We start from the raw sequence: 21,429 nt of genomic DNA on the forward strand, positions 1-21,429 counted from the left end.
ATGCCGCGGGGGATATTTAAATCCCCCGCGGATTTCCCTACTACGATAGGTGAAATTTACATGCCCCTTCCAGAAAAGGGGCCAGTGTAGACGTAGCCCTAGAGTTAAAGTGACCTAGAGAATTCTCCTACAGATTTAACAAGTTGGGCTGGAGCTAAGAACTAGAAACAACAGCATGACACCTGCATCTCCTGTGTTCTTGCTAGTGGTCTGGAAAAAGCGGGAGGAGATTTATCTTCCCTGCACTTGACTCAGATGAGGTTGGATCAGAAGGACTAGAGAAGAGGAAACAAGTAAATTGTGACAAGGAGTCTCGTGATATTGGGAGGATGAAAAGAAACTGACTGGGAGATGGAGGAGGGACACAAACTGGCTGGCAAGTGAACTGGGCCTAGTTGGACAAGAATACTAGGATTGGGGGGCTGATGCAGGTCAGAAAGGCTGGACAAAGAGACAAATTGGGAGACTGGGGGAGGGTCAGCTGGAACCGGAAACTAAAGACATAAATGAACATTAGGAGCCACTTAGCTGGGGGAAGGAAGTAAATCAAATTTGGAGAGAAGATGATATGGAACTGGGATAAGGTGGGCAAGGAGACTGGTGAATGGGTGTTGATGGACAAGTGAAGAAAATCTGAAAAGTAGCTGTAGTACTGGGATAGAACTGCAACAGGATAAGCAAAAGACTGGGGCAAGGAACCGAAAGAACATGTGCAGGATATATTGGTTGGGAGCATATGGAGGAAGACTATGCCTGACAGACAGTGAAGAGGAAAGGGAGAGAGCGCTATCTAACATGGAACCAGGAAGGAGAATTGGTACCGTCTGGGCAAGGAAACTACAGACAAGGAGTTGGTGCAGGAAGGGCACTGGCGCCGGTTCGTCAAGAAGACTGGGTCGGGATGGGAGAGTGGGAATCAAGTGAGAAGGATGGAACAAAAAGCCCAGGTGGGGAAGAGAAAGGACTGATCCAGAGACAGGCTGGAGAAGATAGGACAGAATACATTAAGCTTGGGAGGAAAAAGCCAGAAGAATTTGAGAGCTAATATTATATGACCACATACTGGTTTTCCCCAGTCACACTGGTCTGAACCCCCACCTCATTCAGTGCCTAGGAAGGGCCTGCTCTGGGAATGAATTAGGCATGGGCAGCACATATCACGTGCAGGGGAAGGCATTGCCTTCCCAAATTGCCTGATCAGGCCTCACCCATAGAATCATAGAATCATAGGACTGGAAGGGACCTTGAGAGGTCATCGAGTCCAGCCCCCTGCCCTCAAGGCAGGACCAAGCTCCGTCTACACCATCCCTGACAGATGTCTATCTAACCTGTTCTTAAATATCTCCAGAGAGGGAGATTCCACCACCTCCCTTGGCAATTTATTCCAATATTTGACCACCCTGACAGTTAGGAATTTTTTCCTAATGTCCAATCTAAACCTCCCCTGCTGCACTTTAAGCCCATTACTCCTTGTCCTGTCCTCAGAAACCAAGAGGAACAAATTTTCTCCTTCCTCCTTGTGACACCCTTTTAGATATTTGAAAACCGCTATCATGTCCCCCCTTAATCTTCTTTTTTCCAAACTAAACAAGCCCAGTTCATGAAGCCTGGCTTCATAGGTCATGTTCTCTAAACCTTTAATCATTCTTGTCGCTCTTCTCTGTACCCTTTCCAATTTCTCCACATCTTTCTTGAAATGTGGCGCCCAGAACTGGACACAGTACTCCAGCTGAGGCCTAACTAGTGCAGAGTAGAGCGGCAGAATGACTTCACGAGTTTTGCTTACAACACACCTGTTGATACAACCTAAAATCATATTTGCTTTTTTTGCAACAGCATCACACTGTTGACTCATATTCAACTTGTGGTCCACTGTGACCCCTAGATCCCTTTCTGCCATGCTCCTTCCTAGACAGTCGCTTCCCATCTTGTATGTATGGAACTGATTGTTCCTTCCTAAGTGGAGCACTTTGCATTTCTCTTTATTAAACCTCATCCTGTTTACCTCTGACCATCTCTCCAACTTGCTAAGGTCATTTTGAATTATGTCCCTATCCTCCAAAGAAGTCGCAATCCCACCCAGTTTGGTATCATCTGCAAACTTAATAAGCGTACTCTCTATCCCAATATCTACATCATTGATGAAGATATTGAACAGTACGGGTCCCAAAACAGACCCTTGAGGAACTCCACTTGCTATCCCTTTCCAGCAGGATTTAGAACCGTTAACAACAACTCTCTGACTACGGTTATCCAGCCAATTATGCACCCACCTTATCGTGGCCCTATCCAAGTTATATTTGCCTAGTTTATCAATAAGAATAGTTTATCATGCTCTCCTCTAGTAAGCCCTCTCCTGCCTTCTCCCAAAGGTTTGGACTGGCAGGCTGGGGGCTGCTCTGTACCTCTGGGGCTTCTCTGACAACCTATCAATGGGATTGGACTCAGGCTGGGCTGGAGGCTTTGCTTGGAGGGGTGGCATCATCAGGTGCCAGGAGCAGCTGGATCCACACTGCCCACCTGGCTTTTGGGTGCTCCAGTGCCTGAAGGAGGCAGCATGCTGCCTACCCAGCTCTCAGGAGTTCTGGGACTAGGGGTAGCCATGGCCATGCCTCCTATCTGGCTCTTGGGTGCTCCAGAAACTACTGCTCATGCTGCCCAGCAACCCTGGGCTTTACGGCCAGGAAGCAGGGGCACCCATTCCCCATGGCTATAGGGTAGTATAGTGAAGGAGCCAGTTTCCTGTAGCACCTCTGTCTCGTTCCAGATGCTAGAAGCTTTGTAGCAAATAAGGCAGGGAACGGCCAGAAGAAAGGACATTCTCATGGATAAAACAATTGAATGCTATTCTGGAGAGCTGGATTCTATCCCTGCTTCTGCAGCAGTTAACCAGCGTGATGCTAATCAAGTTATTTAAATGTAAACCAAGTTTTTTGAGGTGGTTACTAATTGTGCGTTCCTCATTTTCTGGATGCCTCAGGTGTGATTTGAAATAGAGCTGAGCATTCACAACTGCACGTGAAATTAGTGGGTTTGAATATAAAGACTGCTACATAATGTAAGTATTTCCTGGAATCTCAAACCCAAAATTAGTGGAGCCTGTTGACCTGAAACTCCCTGTTAATCAGTTCCCATCTGTAAATTAGGGAATATCATCCTCCCTCCGAGATGTGAAAATAAATAAATTAATCCTTTTAAGGAAGTGCTCAATTAATATAGTGATGAGGTCTATAATCTATGAGGAAATCAATAATTCTGTCTTCAGAAAAGGGTTTGAATAGCATGCAGTAAATAAGGGACACAGAGATCAATAAGGATAAAACAAAACATTGAATAATGGCTCAGTAACTGAGTATTGCTCATCCTGACCATTGAGGGAGGAAAAAATAATAAGATCATGTCACTGTGTTATAAAGCAGAGGCACAAGGAATCCAGAGTATGACTGCAAAGGCAGCCTTCATTCCAGCATTTCCTAACTTTTGAGCACTTGACTTTTCAACCTCTATAATGTTTTTAATGAAGCTTTTCTGTTGATACATACACACAAATCTAAAAACTTCATTTCAATTCAACTAATGAAGATTAATTAAGAGCTAAAAAGCATTTCATAAAAGCTTAATGGTGGATGAATTAACTATAATTAATTTGAAAAAGATTTTATTTCAAAGAGTTGTGTTTTTTCACAAATTAAAAGAAAATACAGTGGGAAGTGTTTTGCACCTGTGTGTACTTTTTGTGAAAAGGTTTGTATTGGTTAAAAAACCCATTTTCATAAAAAACATTGATCAAAAAATGGATGCAGCTACAGATAGCTCATTTTTAAGTCTCCTGTCGATGTGTAAATAAAATAGAAAATGTTAATAAACAAATTCACTAAGAAAAAAAAGGTCACGGTCCTAATTAGGAAAAAGTCCTGTTCTAGGAAGGGAGCACAAATACAGCACTAAGAATGATTACTTCTGCCTCCACTATATTCCATAGAATGGCACCTTCCTGAGTTCTATTAAAAAAAAGAGACAAATTCCATTGCCACAGAGCTTAAATGGAAACAGCGGAGGAAGGCTGAGAGGGAGGAAGGAAAGCTTCCCTATACTGTGATTGTTGTGAAATGGCTACACAGCCCTTGTATGCTTCCTTTTCCCTTTGCTACGGAAGCAGAATAAGACCACCTAGTGAAAACACCAAGCCACTTCAACTCTCTGGAGCTGGCGGAAAGTCATTGACAATCAATTGCAATCAAATGTCCCTAGACACTTGTGAGTTAAATAGGAATAGTGGCCAACATGTACAGAATGGAGCTTTCAACTAGAGTGAGGAATTTTCCCAGACTCCAAGAAAATGAAGGGAAGTGGGCGCATCAATGTCCACCTGTCACCCAACCCTCCCACACAGTCACTTGTTACCAACTTCATCCCTAGTCTCTACCCCCATTTTCTCTCTTTACTCTCCATCTCAGTCAACTCAGCAGGATTTTCTCCCATAAAGTGTACCCCCATAAATCAGCTCCGTGGATTGTGACCACAAAGGTACTGTTAAGATGCTTTGTGACTTCATCTGCTCGTGCTTGTCTATTAAGCTTCAGAACAGACCAGGTCAACGCAGAGTCTACAAAGAGTGAAGGTTCTAACAGAGCCCATTATAAAACAAGAGCAGGATCTAGTCTTAACCATGAAAGACCAAATTCTGCTCTACCTGAACCCCATATGTGCTCCAGTCCAGTTGTATGTCTGCCCAGAGCAGAGCATAAATTATAATTTCTGACCGAATATACAGAACAGTGTGATTGTTGTAGGAGAAGAAAGTTAGGTGCATTTATCATGTACACCAGGACCCTTACAGAGTTTCTCTTGCAGAATTGAGGAATATAAATTATATTAGCTGTATTTCTCATTCTAAGTGAAGAGGGAATATCATACCTAATTGCAAAAAAATTGAATGTAAGGGCTTCCATGGCAATTTTTCTTTATTGGACAGTTTGCAATTTTTGGACGTGGATACATTCCTTTATAAACTCACTTTAATATAGATCCAAAGTCTCATAATGAGCTATTTTGATCCAGTTAATTAGCAGCTTCCATCCTCACCACTTTGATTAAAACAAGTATGATTCTAGGGTTGATAAGAGGCAGTAAGCCAAGGCATTTGACTAGCTTTGAGCTCATTAAAAGTGGGGCCGAAATATGCCTGTAGTAAGAAAAAGTCTTGGTTGTCTTATCAGCACTGTCTCTAGTGCAAAATATACCATAAAAAATCACATTACAGCAAAACTGGCTGTCTCTGCTCAGCATAGTGCCAGGTTTGTAATATGGTGGCTGTTTTGCAGCTCAGCTCAGAGATACATTATTAGAGCTTTGTGCTTGAGCTTGCTCAGCACCTGTGTACAAATGCTTTTCTTCAATCGGTTGCCAGTTTCATTTTCTTGATACATTCAAACATTAAAAACACACAAGAACAAGTTTCATCTCTATTTTCAACCCCTCCCTGTATGTAGAATACATAAGCAAGAGCAATAGGTGATGTGTATCTCAAAGCCTGCTTTGATGTATATATTTCATTTATACTCCATTATTTTGTTTGGTGCATAGGTACTTAACTTTGAAGTTTATCTACTTTTACCATTGGCTCATTTGTGGGAAGTTGTATTAGACTTTGATTGGGGCTTTGATTTATTAGAGTCACTGTTTGATCAATCACTTGCCCCATGAGTGTTTGATCTACTTGGTAGCCTTTCCTATTTTCTTAAAATTCTTTGTTATATAACACACACCCTATTTTGTTTGCTTTGTTGTTAGGGTTTCGAGGGCTTAAAGTCTCATTCCACTCAACTTTTTTTCTAAAAATTGATTTTTTTAAAAATTGTCAGACTTATAAACTGCTGTTCTTTGGAATTTTCCATTAGCATAGCCTGCTCTAGATTTCCTTAGGGCAGAAAGCCATTCCAGTGGCGGCAGGGTATGTAATTTGCTTTCTTCATTGAATTTTCCTCTGGTGATTTGTATTGCTGTGGTGCATATTCTTGCTGTTTTTTTCTTGGTTAACCCCAATATATTCAGCATTCCCACATGGTTCTTTAGAGACATGCTTATTTCAGTATCAAAACAAGATTTCAATTTATTGAAAATAATATACAAGCTTTAAGGGCATTTGTTTCATATATTTTGTCAGTTGTATTTTTCTGTTATTTCATTAACATCTATGTATTTGATTTATAGTGTATTAGCAGTCTGCATCTCTGTCGCTCTTTATGTATCTGGTGCTGAACTCTGTACAATGTAGCAGATCTATGGAAAACATACTAAAATGCTATTACTCATAGTTTCCAACCCTAGAAGTGTTCATCTGCTCTGACCTCCTGTATAAAACAGGCTATAGAATGTCCTCAAAATAATTCCGAGAGCAGATCTTTTAGTCAAAATATCCAATCTTGATTTTTATTTTAAATCATAATGGGGAATCCACCAAGACCCATGGCAAGTTTTTCCAATCCCTAATTAGTCTCACTGTTAAAATTTCACACCCTTTGTGTACCCTCATAATGAAATACATCATAATCATTAATATTAATAATACTTAATAAAAATTATATACATGCCATTTGAAAATTGATTTTATACACCCTATTAAAAACTTGATGGCTCAGGAAATTGGTAATGGGATAGTGTCTTTCTTCTCAAGGTCACCAATTCAAACTCAGTTGAGGCAGATAGCGACTGAAAGTTGCTTGGTGGCAGATGTTAGAGATCCTAGTCCAGTTTCTACAGGATGGGTGCTTTCCTCAGCCCAGATTTCATCACCACAATTGGTGCTAACTGTTGTTTTTGTTGAATTTTCAGCATAGAGGCTAAAAACTGAATGGGATAGTGGACCATCCTCAATAGTCCCTTCAGGCTCAGCTTGCTGGGGCAGGTTGGAGAGAGCTTGGACTGATGTGGTCTATTCCATATCTGTTTGGTAGCTCAGAGAGCACGTCACTTCACAACATTATTTTATATGACACGCAACAGCTGCAAAAGAATGTGCCGAATTTTAACTATATATCGGGTAAGCAGACAGATACCACCTTTCATAAACCTGAAACAACTATTTGCTTTCATTCTATCATGTTTGCCAGTAAATAAACCAGGCCACATATTATGTTACATTAGCAGTCAAATAAGCCCTTGTCCTAGAATAAAGCCTCTAGAATGCTGATTGGTATAATGCCCCTGGTCCTAGTACAACATCTTTGAAATATCATGTTCAAATGCACACAAATTTGCCATTGGCTATAGTTCTTGCCTGATTCATATCATCAGTAGGTCAATCTTTTATGCTTTCCCTTAGCTAGCTCTGTAATGCCAAATGAGACCTTTTGTTTTAAAAAAGCAGCCCACTGGGCTAATTTTTTTAATTTATCCAAAAATACATCCTTGAAATTTCTTTTGTTCTTATATTTTGCACACACAAAACCCAATATTGTACGTGCATGATAGGTAGCTGTGCATACATCTATTGTGACAGCACAAATGCTTGTTTGCAAGTGCATATCTGAAAGGTCAACAGGTGTAGGTGATAATGAGTATGAATCATGCGACTTCCAATGTTAGACACTTCCTCCAAAGACACTTCCTCAGTATTCTCTATATGAATCCCAAAGCATCTAGCATAATTAACCTAAACCAATGATGGTTTCTAACTCAAACATCTCCATTCACACAAATCCTGGTAAGAGGTAAAAGTTTCAGAAGTATGTAAGTGACTTAGGAACCTAAGGGTAAAATTTTCAGAAGTAGCTAAAGCCCTGAGACACTGGCTCTCTAAAGGTTAATGAAAATGCAGCTTGAGCACTTTTTATTTTTTTTACACATCACCCAATTGCTAAAGGTGAAATTTGCCTTATGCAAATGATCTGCATAGGGCTTATGCACATTGCAGGTGACTCTGTTAAATTAGGGCACAGACCTGGACAGGTGTGGTTCATACCTGCCTTACTCAAGAGATAATTTGGGAGGTTTCCCTGGAGTAGGGCTACTCAACTTCGAGAGCCCCAGGGGCCACAATGGTATTCACAGCACATGACCAGGGCCACAGCTTAAGTGTGGTTGCATATATATGTAAATATATTCAAATAGCTTATTTCACACCAACAGGTATGAATATAAAGCACTTCCCACAATGCCCCAGAGCTCCTGGCATCTCTTCCCTAGGGCTAGAAAGGCCGACACCCTGTACCCGTCTGTTCCAGCCAGCCCATCCTCTTGCACCTATCAATGCTCACCATGCCTGGGAAACACCTCGCTGTTGTGGAGCATGTTCCCAGTGCAGGCCATGTTCAAAGGATCCCACTCATGGGCTGTATGTTGAACCCCGTGTAAAGCCAAACTGCTATGCAAGCCACATGTGGCCCACATGTGTTGAGTAGCCCTGCCATCTTTTAGGACTATAAAATAGATGACCATAAGCATGCAGCTGGTAGGATATGGCCACTGTCTTCTACAGGTATGAATTTTACCCAAAGGAGATAAAGGCTTCCATCTTCAACATCCTTGTGCTCAAAACCAAGTTTGCGGAGAGATCAGTGTATGATGGGGCAAATAAAATGTTTCAAATACCTTCCAATTCACATGGGGCATCCCCACTGTGTTGCTGTACTGTGGATAAACAATGGCATTGGGCAGAAAATCTAATTTTTCCCCAGCAGGTACTCGGGCATTCAACTAACAGATAGCTCAGTACAGTATTTGGGATTATAATGTAGACTGGGCTGTTTATTCAGAGAGACTCTTCTTGAGTTACAAATACCAAACAGCCCTAGTCATTTCACTATTGATTTAAGGCATCATCAAATCCTAATCTGGACTGAAGATGACTTTTGAGTATGGAAGAATCCTGAATGCCTCATTTAAAGGTCTTTAGCACATGAGATATACCTCACTAAACTCAATTTGCAAAGATGACTGCGTGAAGAACTGACGGAAGGATTTTTCCCTTAATGCCTTCATTCATTTGATGTTACTGATATTATAACCTTGATAATGGCAACTGAAGCCCAATTTGACATAGATCAGTTAGGGTTAGGAATTAATATATAAATGATTTTTCCCATTAAGTATGTAGAAAAGGACATATCAGTATTTCATATTCATAAATTCAGTTGCATGACTCATGCCCTGAATTAAAAACACAAATGAATACTAACTTTTAAACCAGCTATTACAAATGCTTATTAACAATCACCTTTTGAAAGAGATTAGCATCCTGCCTTCTACATAAAAGAAAAATTATTATTATTATACTTTGTTATAATTAATCAAAAACCCAGTTATAATTCTACTAAACTACTATGAACAGGAAAAAAAACCTAAGGAATCAGTCCAAACATATGTATCCCTATGTGGCATGCTTTCTGAGCATATATTAGCATGGGTTCACCCTGTGGTCATGCAGTGCAGGGGGTCACTTGTCAGCTTGTGCATTGAAAACAGTATAAATTCAAGTTGGGATATGTGCATGTAAGAGAGAAAGGCACAATGAAAGATGAGAGGGGAAAAGTGAAGCATTCCTGAACACATTAAGTTTCTGTCATGCTAAACCAAGTTCATTGTTAGACCCAGGTGTATAATTGAACACATGGACAATAAAGTTAGTTATTGAAAATGTTATGTAATGTTATGGCTTTTGCAATTTAATCAACATTATGCTCAGAATTCCTTTCCAGTGTTCCTAATGTCACCTGTTCCAACTTTGTAAATATTTTCTCTTGCTTAGATGAAGCATTCTAGACTTGGTTTCAATTTCATGGTGGACATTAGGTCAAGGTTTAGAAAAATCAGTTAATATATTTTGGGTTCCATTACTCTTTATATATTTTCCAATCATGAAAACTGAAAAAAAAATCTCTTTATTCTCATGCATAACTAAAGGATGACCAGCGTTTACACACTGTCTTTTCCAAGTGGTTAATCCTGAATGGGAACTAATTTGCAGGCTAATTTGCAAACAAAGGAAATGAACTCCACAGCTCATACCCTTTTTTTAAATAGTCTGAATCCAGACAGAGTATTGGAACATACCTAACCTTTGTGAAAGATTCAGATAGCATTCGAAATGATTTTTGCAGCTTGCTCCTATATCTACTGGAATTATTTTGGACTCATGAATGACTCTCTTTTACTTTGCATATTACTTGACATTTGACTGGAGAGAACAACAAAGATTTATCAATGCTGTGAATCAAATGATGAACACTTCTTTTTAAAAATGCCCAAGTTCATGTTACCAGCATATGTGGTATTTTGCAACTTACTGTGCTAGGGAAAGTAAGCTTCAAAGCAGATAAATAAGAATAAAGTTTTCAGCCCTCATTCTCTGTGTTATTGTTTGCATTGGTGAAAGCTAGGCAGCTCAAAGAAAATCCCATAAATGGCATTTCAAAAGAAAGTTAAGGGGTAAATCATCAGCATGACATGTGAGGATTTTGTCACACGGCCCCAAATAAGGTGAATAGGAGTTGCACAGTTAAATCTTCATATACTAAAAAAAAAAAACCAAGCCTAATTTCTTTGTGTGTGAGAGATTTAATTAGTCACAATATAAACCTCAAAACAAAACTATAAAATTTAAATTCAAAGCTAAGAAAGAAAAATACCTTTTGGCAGCATGAATGTTTTCCTTGGTAGTATATCTAGCTGTATTAAGGGTGCTTAAATCCCATAATAATAGGGTACCCTAGAGAAGCCAAGGACATATAAATAATTCTGTGGTTTCAGGACCTTCTCTCATTAAACTATAGTTGTTGGCAATGCCATCACTAAGGACATGCTTTTGACTCCCCTTTCAGTTTGCCCTAGGAGTCCTTTGTAATATCCTAGAGCTACTACTTCAGCTCCAGTCTTCTCAGATGTTTGGAATAATGTGTACGTCACTCATTTGTCTACATGGCAACCATTAGCAGAGTTAAAAGGAGAACTGTAGACTTTCACTGAAGTAACGAAAATAGAAGAATTACACCAAATCATTATAGGCTCAGACAATCAGACTGAAAAATTTAGATTTCAGGGAAAACCCCTATCCCTTGACAAATTGGAAGCCATAATAGGATGCATGTCCTCTGACTTGGTTACATAGTCTTACAAAAGTTGCTAATACTTGTTTGATTAACAAAAAATTGAACTAGATTTTGGCAGCATAAAACTTTCTATTTTGAAATGATAAATCTTTCAAACTCAATGTCAATACCTTCCAACATTTTAAAAATTAAATGCTATTTATGCAAGAGTTTTATACAGAGAGAGAGTGCACATAAGCACACACTACTACGTACAAGCATAGAATATGTCAAAGGCAAATTGTTTCAGTGAACTTTGATCTATTTAATATGCTCCAGAAATAAATATTAGCTATTTATATCTATATCTATATCTATATGAGACACACAAATCTTTAATTAAAATAAGTTGTCTAACCAGTGAATTCAGCTCTGTAGACTCCTGCTGCAATCTGCAGTTTTAAATCTGGATAATTCTCCACATTTTACTGCATCTGGAAATGAACACAAAGTTGTAATATGAATAATAAAAATTACTTAAATGACCAGTCCCAGAAATATAGCAAGTAGACAGTTTATATAGTGACAGAACTTCAGTGTTCTTACTGTTTCATCAGATCACCAAGTTGGTCTCAGACCTCATTCTTTTTTCTCTTCCATTTAACTATATAGGAAGGCTGATTTTCCACATGACAAGAAAGAGCTATAAAATGGCCCAGTACACAGGGAACTGGAAAGGGATTTGGAAGACCTGAATTCCAAATCTCAGCTGTAACACTGACCTGCTCTGTGATCTTTGAAAAAATTCCTTTTTTGTGCATCAGTTTTCCTTATTAACTTGTAACCTGCTTTGTCTATTTAGATTGCAAGCTCTCTGGAGCAAAGTTGGCACAACGGAACCTCAGCTTTCATGATGAGCTAGAGATGTTTTTGCATTTTAAACAACTAATCATACTAAAATACATTACGAAGCATTGGATCAAAATATTACTTTTGGTTTTAATTCCACACTATCACAACAGGTAGCCTGAAGAGTATTATAGAAAAGTAAGAACGAGATAGAAAACACCTCTCATCACATAGTCCACTGTAGTCTCACTGCATTCTGTCAGTAGCCAGAGGAGGTGACTGAACCCAGAGATAAACGCTTTGGCAAAAAATAGTTTCTACTCTTTGATGTACTCTAGTCATCACATTCAGATTTGATACTGCTAGAAAAGTATATTTTTAGGGATGATTAGTTTCAATCAATCTACTGTAGATTTTCCTTTTATCCCCATGCTTCTATCTTTCCATCTATGTAACTTTTGAGGCTATCTACAGTTCAAAAGGGTAAAAAAGAATGGTTTGGTCAACCTGTGATCTTCTGACTATGACAAGGTATAAAAAAGTACATTGCTCCTGTCTCTCTTGCTTTAGTGCAGTAATTGGGAGCAGGCTTAAAAAGTGTTCCATTATAAATAACAAATAAAAGGGGCTGTGGAAGAAGTATATGATCAAGAAAAAAGATAGGTATTATTTCTTTACTACAGTGTACTTTCTTCCATCTTTTTTTCTCCATTTGAATCACACCTTTAATGATCAACTTGTACGTATGTCACACAAACACACTAAATACATATGTGATATTTCTTTGCTATTGTGTCAATCTCTTAGCATTTATACTTCTGGATTCTTTGTGACGGGATATTTCACACATTCGGTCACATTAACCAGTGGAGCCACTACTTTGTATGGGCTTCTCTAGGGCTGCCACGATCAATCTTCCGAAGTTTGATTTAGCAAGTCTAGTTAAGACTTGCTAAATTGAAGTCAGAGCACACTCCTTCCAGCTGCCAGTATTCCTGCTTCTGCAAGGAGTAAGGGAAGCCCACTGGACTTCAGCTACGTAATTAGTTACGTATCTTGATTCAATATTCCCTATGAGCGTAGACCAGGCCTACTGCATTCTGGATCAGGAAGAGTAAGATGGCTTACAACCATCTCTCCCAGGTCCTATATTTTAATCAAGGAGAATAACCACTATATATATTTCAGGCTTTATTTCTATGTGCCATTAAGGAGTAAATGAAGGACATCCTCCCTCTTTTCCCCCCTCCTGGGCTCAAACCTTCACAAGTGATATATTATCAAGAATCTTTGCATAAGTGACAAGATATTCAATAAAATATCTTTAGGGAAAAAAGTGATAAAGGGAAATTCAACTAACCTTTTTTCTTCCTTGGCACTACTTGATAATCTCTTTATCTGATCTTATTCCAATAGAGTTACAGGCAGATTTATTTCCCCACAGACAAAATGTCACCTCTCAACCTCTGGCACACACACACACACACACATTAGTAATTTAAACTGATTACTACATTTTAAATGGTGGTTAGTTCCTTTAATATGTATGGCCAAATTCTAAGTACACACACATACACTTCAGTGAGACATGTCTATCTAGCTGGCCTCATTTGGGCTTTGGAGGTCCCCGACTAAGATCGCAATTTCAATATTTCCAGATGTATTGTGGATTTTAGCTCAAATCCCTGAAAGTCAGTCTGTTGCCTTGTTATTTAAGAGCTTGATCCAGCTCCCCTTCTAGGCAACAGAAGGCTTTTACAACAATAAATAATCATACACAGAACACATGCCTCAATCTGTGCCTGCAAACTGAAGACTGTAATTCTGACACAGAAGACTGACTTGTAGACAAGCCCTTAAATGAGACTTAGTACATGGCAAGCTCAGGTGTAAAATTTACAGGACACTAGCCTTCTGTGACTCAGTTGCTATAGGGACCCTGCTACCAAACACTAGAAAGTTCTATAGTTTGCTATGAGGCACTGCTGTTTGAAACAGGAGTATACCAAAGAATACTATGGAATATATAGTGCATGGTAGGAGGTTCATATGGCAATTTAGTGCACAGCAAGCTATTGTATCATAGATTTACACCCAGGTTGCTGGTTTCAGCCTATTGCTGAAGTCTTTTTTTTTTCTTACCTTACTTATAATTATCAAAGAAGCAGAGGATTTGAATTAAGTAAAGTGTACCTAGACCTATCAGCCTTTAACTCAGAGACATCCATGACAGAGGTTTAGCAAGGCAGATGGCAAAAGGCCAGAAAATGGATTTAAGGAACTCTATAGGAATAATCCCCATAGCAAAAGGAAGGCCTTAACCATTTTTCCCCCCTCTAATCAATTCAGTTAACAGGTAAAAGACATGAAGGAAAAGATGTTGTTAAAGAGCTAATAAAGGCTGCCAAGGGAGGTTCAGGAAAATGACTAACCTCTTTGTGACAAAAACTTATACTACACAGAGGATTCCATCAGAGGTACAGGTTATGTTGCCCATCATCTCCCTTTAGAACCTCACTCCTAGCACCCTGGTTTCCACTTTGAACCATCTGCTTCTGTTGGAGCCACGTTGCCCAATGACTCTACCATTATGCCTACAAGACCACCTGTTGTTGATGTGGGTGAAAGAGACACTGGGTAAATCGATGTTCACAAAGTCAGCATTAACCTTTCTGACACAGCCTATAGACAGTGAGGGAAATAGGACTACGGGAGAAGACAGCAGATGGACTTCTAGTCAGCCTACTCTTACACTACAGTGCCTGTGTGACAGAGCTTCCATGGAGTGGAGGGAAAGGAGCACAGTGATGCTACAGAGGTGGATATTCCCCTTTATCACCTGGGCTCTGCTACATTTTTGTTTCCTCTGATCCCTGATTAAAGAGATTGTAACCTATGATTCATGGGAAAAATGAAACTGTCAATAGCAAGCTTCCTTATGTGTCAGTGCAAGGAAGTAAAGGGGTGTAATGACCTTCCTTACTTGGACTATCTGCATTGCTAATCCGCTCACTGAGAGAAAAGCAAGCCCCAGTATTTACTAACCTAGTAAGTGGGTGGGACCTTGGCTCTGTGCCCTCTGCATATACTTTCTAGTTGCAGAATCATTACAAAGAAGATCATAAGCTGTAACAAGCATAGGGTTGGTCAAGCCATTCGGCCCTGTGCAAAGTGGGTGTAAAAATATAAGAATGGCACCACTGTGCAATCTCTTTGCATAGGCATAAGTGACTATTCAAGATGAAAGACAGTGGGGAATAAGAGTATAGGAGTGTAAAGTTACTCTGGATAATAGTATAGTTATGCTTTATCACCTTCAATGATTCTCCTAAAGGGAAATAACCATCATTATTAATGTAAAATTAGGTTCAATATATGACAATATTTGAGAAAATTTTATTATGCTAAGTGGATTTTGCTTAACGTTCTGATTCTTTTTAATTTGTACAAGGTGCCTATATGCAGAGGCCAAAGACACATCACTCGGCACTTCTCTCCTGTTACAATATACTGAATTTATTTTCATAACCTAAGCAAATGTATGTGATTTTGCTTCTGATCCTGTGCCTCTAAAATACTCACACATGGAGCAATGAGATATTTAGAGACAAGGGATGTGAGATTAGAAACTGATTCTGTAATGGCATGCTTATAATTTGCCTTGTTACTTACAGTAGTGCCTAGGGGCAAAACTGAGATTGGATCCCCACTGTGCTAGCCTTTGTGAAGACATAAAATGATAGGCTCTAACATTTAAAAGGGAAATGACTGCCCGTCAGTGTAAACCAGCATTGCTCCATTGATTTCGATAGAGCTGCCCCACTTGACACCAGCTAAGAATTTGTCCCAAGGATTTTACAAAGGTGTCCATTTTAAGACATCCTCAGGTTTCAGCAGTCTCCAAGGAATCACATCTTCACATTCTCCACCTCTCGCCACCTCACCCTCTCTGTGCATCTAGTAGCACTTGATGGATAATGGGACTGTATAAGATTATTTCATTAGTAAGATGAATTGAGTCCCTGGAAATATTGAAAGGAACTTCTCTAGTTGAGCACTCTTGAGTCAAGAATGCTTTTATTTAACCAGATGTCCTCTTATCATGGGTGTGGCCAACTTTCCCACAGTCTCAAAGTTTGTTTACAGCCTCCTATCGTAGCTCTCAGTGTTCTGTGTTGTTGTTTAGCTCTAATTTAACCCTAAATGTCTTCTAAGAGCCCAGTAAGCAGTGGAATTAATCTCACACAAAAATATTAACCTCCCATGGTTCAGCAAATTACCTGGTTTGGCACTGGTCAGGTCCTGAGGGTGCTGGACTAAAGAGGTTCAACCTATAGTCTGCAAGAGTGCACCTGTGTGCAACAGACTGAATTATGCTTTCCTGTGTCTCTTTTGCCATCAAAATATAGAAATATAATTCTAACACACTTCAGTGCGGCATGATGCTTTCCATAGAAAGGCACCATTGTTATTCCTGTAGAAATGGGCTATGCAGCCAGCATAGACAGACTGCTGTTTTTGTTGCTAAGGAAAATGCATAAATATCTAAATAAAAGCTGCTTTAGTTTAAAAGTCAAGTGCCTATTTTACAGAGGACTAAAGGAGATGATTTGTGAGAAATTTGGTGTTATAGGATTATAGTCTCTTAAATGGGAATAGGACAGTTATTATTATAAGTGTTCATTGTGTGTATCAGTAGCGATGTGGCTGATTCAGAGCTGCAATGACTTTGCAGCTGCAAAGTCCAAGTGATTGCATTTACTGTGCTGCTAGAAAAGGGAATATTACTGGAACAATGTATTCCTTGATGGAAGCTAATGTCTGTTGCACTGTGCTAAAAATGTGTCTTGGTATTTGAACTCTGGTTGCTAAAGAGAAGGGAAATAAAAGGCTTAAATTTTAACTCTCTGTTAAACATTTGATGTGTTAGAACATATTTTAAGTGGAGAAATGCATCTCTTTGATCTGTGGGATTAAATAAAAACTGGAAATAAAATCTCTTTACTCTCAGGTGTGAATATGTTTGTGTTACTAACTGGATTTGCACTGCTACTTTTGCTCCCTGCTTTACAATTGTACCTTATTATTATTGCTATTGCTACTACAATTGTTTCATGTCTTCCAATTTTCCAAAGGGCTAGAGAGATTAGATTTGTTTCCAAGTGAGGGACTGAGCATTTGAGGGTTTTACTCATTTCAGCTGCTTGCTCAGAGTGTGATTCTCTGTTCAAGCTGAATTATGCTTAATGCAGAAATTGAAAAAGGAGGGGAACAAAGGTGGCTATAAGCCATCTTTGTATTTCCCCTATTCTCGGGTGAGCAATGGGGTTGCTTGGCTTCTGCTGTAAGTTACAACAGCCCAGTCTCAATAACATAAATCTAACCACCTATGGTCCGGGGGAGGGGCAATTCCAGTAGCCAGGAATAGCAGGAGTGCAGCATGAAACTGGCCACACCCATTTCCTAAGCTACATCACTGATGGCAATAATTATGTATTATTGGTTTTATGGTTCCTTGAGACTCCTTAAATGCTGTTCCAGTCTACCATGGATAAAGACAGACTCATGTGAGATACATTTCATTGTTGCTGGTATTTGGTCTGCTGTGGAACTTTACTCATGTCTGTGAGATCGTACAAACAAAAAAGCAACATTTCAGGGCAGAGCATCATTGTTCTGAGTTATGTAGCTCCTGACAGCCCCAACACTGCTCTAGGGATGGGGCAGAATGGCACTGGTCCCAAGGGAGCACCGGGAGAAGATAAACTCCTGAAATGCCTTACCACAATCATGGATGACTCTGCATACCATTCCCTTTCTACCAGCTGTAGAGCAGATGGCCCTGTCTCTTTCCTGGGTCTTTGGGAGGCTTCCAGGAACTCATGGAGGAAGTAGTCAACTCCCTCCTTCTTAGCTTTGCACCCAGGAGGCCAGTCACACGGTTGACTTGCATTATGGAAGCAAATGAAGAATCAGCTTTGTCTTACAGCACAATGACGTGAATAGAGGTATGATAGCCAATGATAAGATCAGCTGGCTGCTTAGGCGGCAGTAAATTACTCCTGTAACCCTAAACTCATGTATGCAGCCATGTACACCTGGATCTTCACACTAGATCAGTGGTGGGCAACCTGTGGCCTGTGGGCCACATGTGGCCCATTGGGGTTCCCTCTACAGCCTGGGCTCTTCCTCTCTGCCCCATTCCCCCCATGCCTTTAATGCACTGGGGCACTAGACCCCCCTTCCCTCCCAGCACTTTTGGAGCACTGTGAATGGGGCTCTGAGGGAATGTATAGACTACAACCAGTTCTGTCGAAAAGCAAGCCGCTTTTTCAAAAGAGTGTACGTGCTTTCTTTTGAAAAAGCACAGTTTGCATGCAATAGCATCTTTTTTTCAAAAGAGTACTTTTGAAAAAAGGCGTTATACCTCATAAAATGAGGTTTACCTCCATCAACAAAACTGCCACGTTCTGACTTATTGTCAACAGAACGCAGCAGTAGTGTAGACGCAGGTATAGTTTTGTCAACAAAAGGCAAGTAAGAGTTATGTCTAAGAAATAAGCCTGCATATTAATATAAATGTTTTTGAGTGAGGGTGTAGTCTTAGTAGAAATTGATTTTATTAACCAACTTGGTAAAATAGTGTAATCCTTTCAAAAAGACACTGTCTTTGAAATAACAAAGCATTTTAGTGGTTTTTCCACATAAGATAAATGAACTGGAGGACAGCATTTTGTGATTAGGTCTCTAGTCTTATTAAAAGTCATAAAATTAATATGTGGTTATAAGAAAAACCTACTGATATTATGAATACAGGATATAACATAGCTGCAGTGGTGACATAGCTGCCAATCCAATATTAAAGGTTTTCACATTTTTAATTATGATTATTTCATCTTTAGGTGGGGTAGAGCTAACTTTATAACAATGGAAAATATCCATTTTAATTGACATGCAATATAAAATAGTGATGAATTATTATTCATAATTACAAGTCCACTGATAAAAATGCCTTTTTGAATTTCACTCTTTAAACTTTTTTTATTCTCCTTTTGCACAAAATCACAAATATTGAAAAAATATACTTCATAGTAAAAAAAAGTTATTTTAAGGATCTTTCTTAAAATTTAGGGTTTGGCCATTCATGCAAATAATTAGCAGAAACGAGTCCAAAAATCAGTAGATTTGCTTTCAGCTGAACTCTTAATTTTGAACTCTTTTCCCACTACAAACTGTAGCAGAACAAATTTGATAAGAAGTTCTCAGTCACAGATTTAGCAGTAGTCTTATAATGTGTACCCATTGTATCTGTATTACACTATGCAACATGTTATGATGTTTCTATAAAACTTTTGAAAAAAGGTTTAAAATGAATACCAATAAGAAAATTTTTCTGGCAAATCATTTTCTGACTCCAGTCAATGCTAACAGAAGTTTGTGGATCAAAATAATAGAACAAGTGCATATTTAGGGGTACAGTTGTCTATTTAATTTGCTGTGGAAGGCTCCTTGGTATACAAGGAACCCTTTGATAGGATTCTATCCAAGATCCATTTATTTTTAAATTTCCTGCTGCGGTGAAGGATCCTCTTTCATATCACTGCAGAAGAGTTATTTGGGAACATTGTACATTTTCTGTTGAGAAACCATTGCATTCTGCAAAATTGAAATTTTTGATGGGAAAATTTATATTCTGCTGAAATGTTCAATTTTCATGTATAAAATAAGTTGTGTTTTCATAGAATACTAGGACTGGAAGGGACCTCGAGAGGTCATCGAATCCGGTCCCCTGCCCTCATGGCAGGACCAAATACTGTCTAGACCATCCCTGATAGACATTTATCTAACCTACTCTTAAATATCTCCAGAGATGGAGATTCCACAACCTCCCTGGGCAATTTATTCCAGTGTCTGACTACCCTGAACTTTTTCCTAATGTCCAACCTAAACCTCCCTTGCTACAGTTTTAGCCAATTGCTTCTTGTTGTATCCTCAGAGGCCAAGATGAACACGTTTTCTCCCTCCTCCTTATGACACCCTTTTAAATACCTGAAAACTGCTATCATGTCTACCCTCAATCTTTTCTAAACTAAACAAACACAATTCCTTCAGTCTTCCCTCATAGGTCATGTTCTCTAGACCTTTAATCATTCTCGTTGCTCTTCTCTGGACCCTCTCCAATTTCTCCACATCTTTCTTGAAATGCGGTGCCCAGAATTGGACACAATGCTCCAACTGAGGCCTAACCAGTGCAGAGTAGAGCGGAAGAATGACTTCTCGTGTCTTGCTCACAATACACCTGTTAATGCATCCCAGAATCATGTTTGCTTTCTTTTCAACATCATCCCTCTGCTGACTCATATTCAACTTGTGGTCCACTATAACCCCTAGATCCCTTTCTGCCGTACTCCTTCCCAGACAGTCGCTTCCCATTCTGTATGTATGAAACTGATTGTTCCTTCCTAAGTGGAGCACTTTGCATTTGTCTTTATTAAACTTCATCCTATTTACCTCAGATATGTCCAGCACTGATCTGTGTCTTCCTGAGCAGCCACACCACCTTATATGCCTAATTCCCTCCAAGGATCACGTTCCAGGGCTGGATTACCTATTCTACAATGCACCTCAGTCTCTGCTCTGGTTCAAATAGTGTGATGAATCCTAGAACTCCCATGACCAAGGATCTCTGACCACAAAGGACAATGGTGGCACGGGCCACCCTAAGTACCACTTTTGAAGAACCTCCGTAGCTCAAATGGATGCAGTTCAATGTTAAATGAAGCCTTGTGATGGGGCAGGCGCCGCGTCCGCGCTCCCCCGCACTGAGTCGGGAACCGGGGGGGGGCGAGGCAGGCGCCGTGCCCACAACCCCCCTGCACGGAGCCAGGGTCTGGGACGGAGACCGGCCCGCCGCGGAGGCAGGCGATCGGGGGAGGTCCGGCTGCGAGAGATCCAGGAGACAGGGCGGAGGGAGGGAGGACAAGCGGCCGCGAGGACACTCCGGTGCGGCCGGATGACGTCAGGAGAAGCGGCAAGCAGGACGCCCAGGAGGGCGGGGCCGCAGGCGCTGGGGGAAGACCCGCCCTGCCGCTTGGGTGGGGAATTCAAAAGGGCAAGAGCCCCAGCCAGGAGGACGCCAGGTGCGGTGAGGCGGACAGACCCCCACAAAGGGAGGAGAGCCGAGGTAGCCATAGGCCAGGCCCAAGTTGGGGAGGGGTTATCGCAGATCCAACAGGACCAGGTGAAGGCGGTACTGCAACAGTTCCAGGAAACCTTAACCAGTCGCCCGGGACAGACGCGAGACGTTTACCACGAAATAGTAACAGAGACAGGGAAGATAGTGCGGGACCACCTGTGGCCTGTACCCCGAAAGATGTGGGACACCGTAAAGAGGGAGCTTCAAGCAATGCTGGAATGGGGGGTGATTCGGGAATCCCGCAGCGAGTGGCGGAGCCCAATAGTATTAGTCCCAAAACCAGATGGAACAACCAGGTTCTGTATAGACTTTCAAAAAGTAAATGCCATCTCCCAGTTCGACGCATATCCCATGCCT

The 21,429-nt window shown here is 40.3% G+C and overlaps 1 protein-coding gene across 1 annotated transcript in view; it reads right to left on the minus strand.

Moving 5' to 3' along the window:
- CHL1 (cell adhesion molecule L1 like) overlaps positions 1-21,429 on the minus strand; it is a 223,342-nt gene that overhangs the window by 158,206 nt on the left and 43,707 nt on the right. Inside the window, exon 2 of the mRNA XM_089781240.1 lies at positions 11,446-11,521. The gene's annotated coding sequence lies outside the window, so the exon portion shown is untranslated. The remainder of the gene's footprint in view (positions 1-11,445; positions 11,522-21,429) is intronic.

The sequence above is a fragment of the Pelodiscus sinensis genome, chromosome 11, assembly GCF_052426305.1.
Source record: "Pelodiscus sinensis isolate ZL-2025 chromosome 11, ASM5242630v1, whole genome shotgun sequence".
Lineage (NCBI taxonomy): Eukaryota > Metazoa > Chordata > Testudines > Trionychidae > Pelodiscus > Pelodiscus sinensis.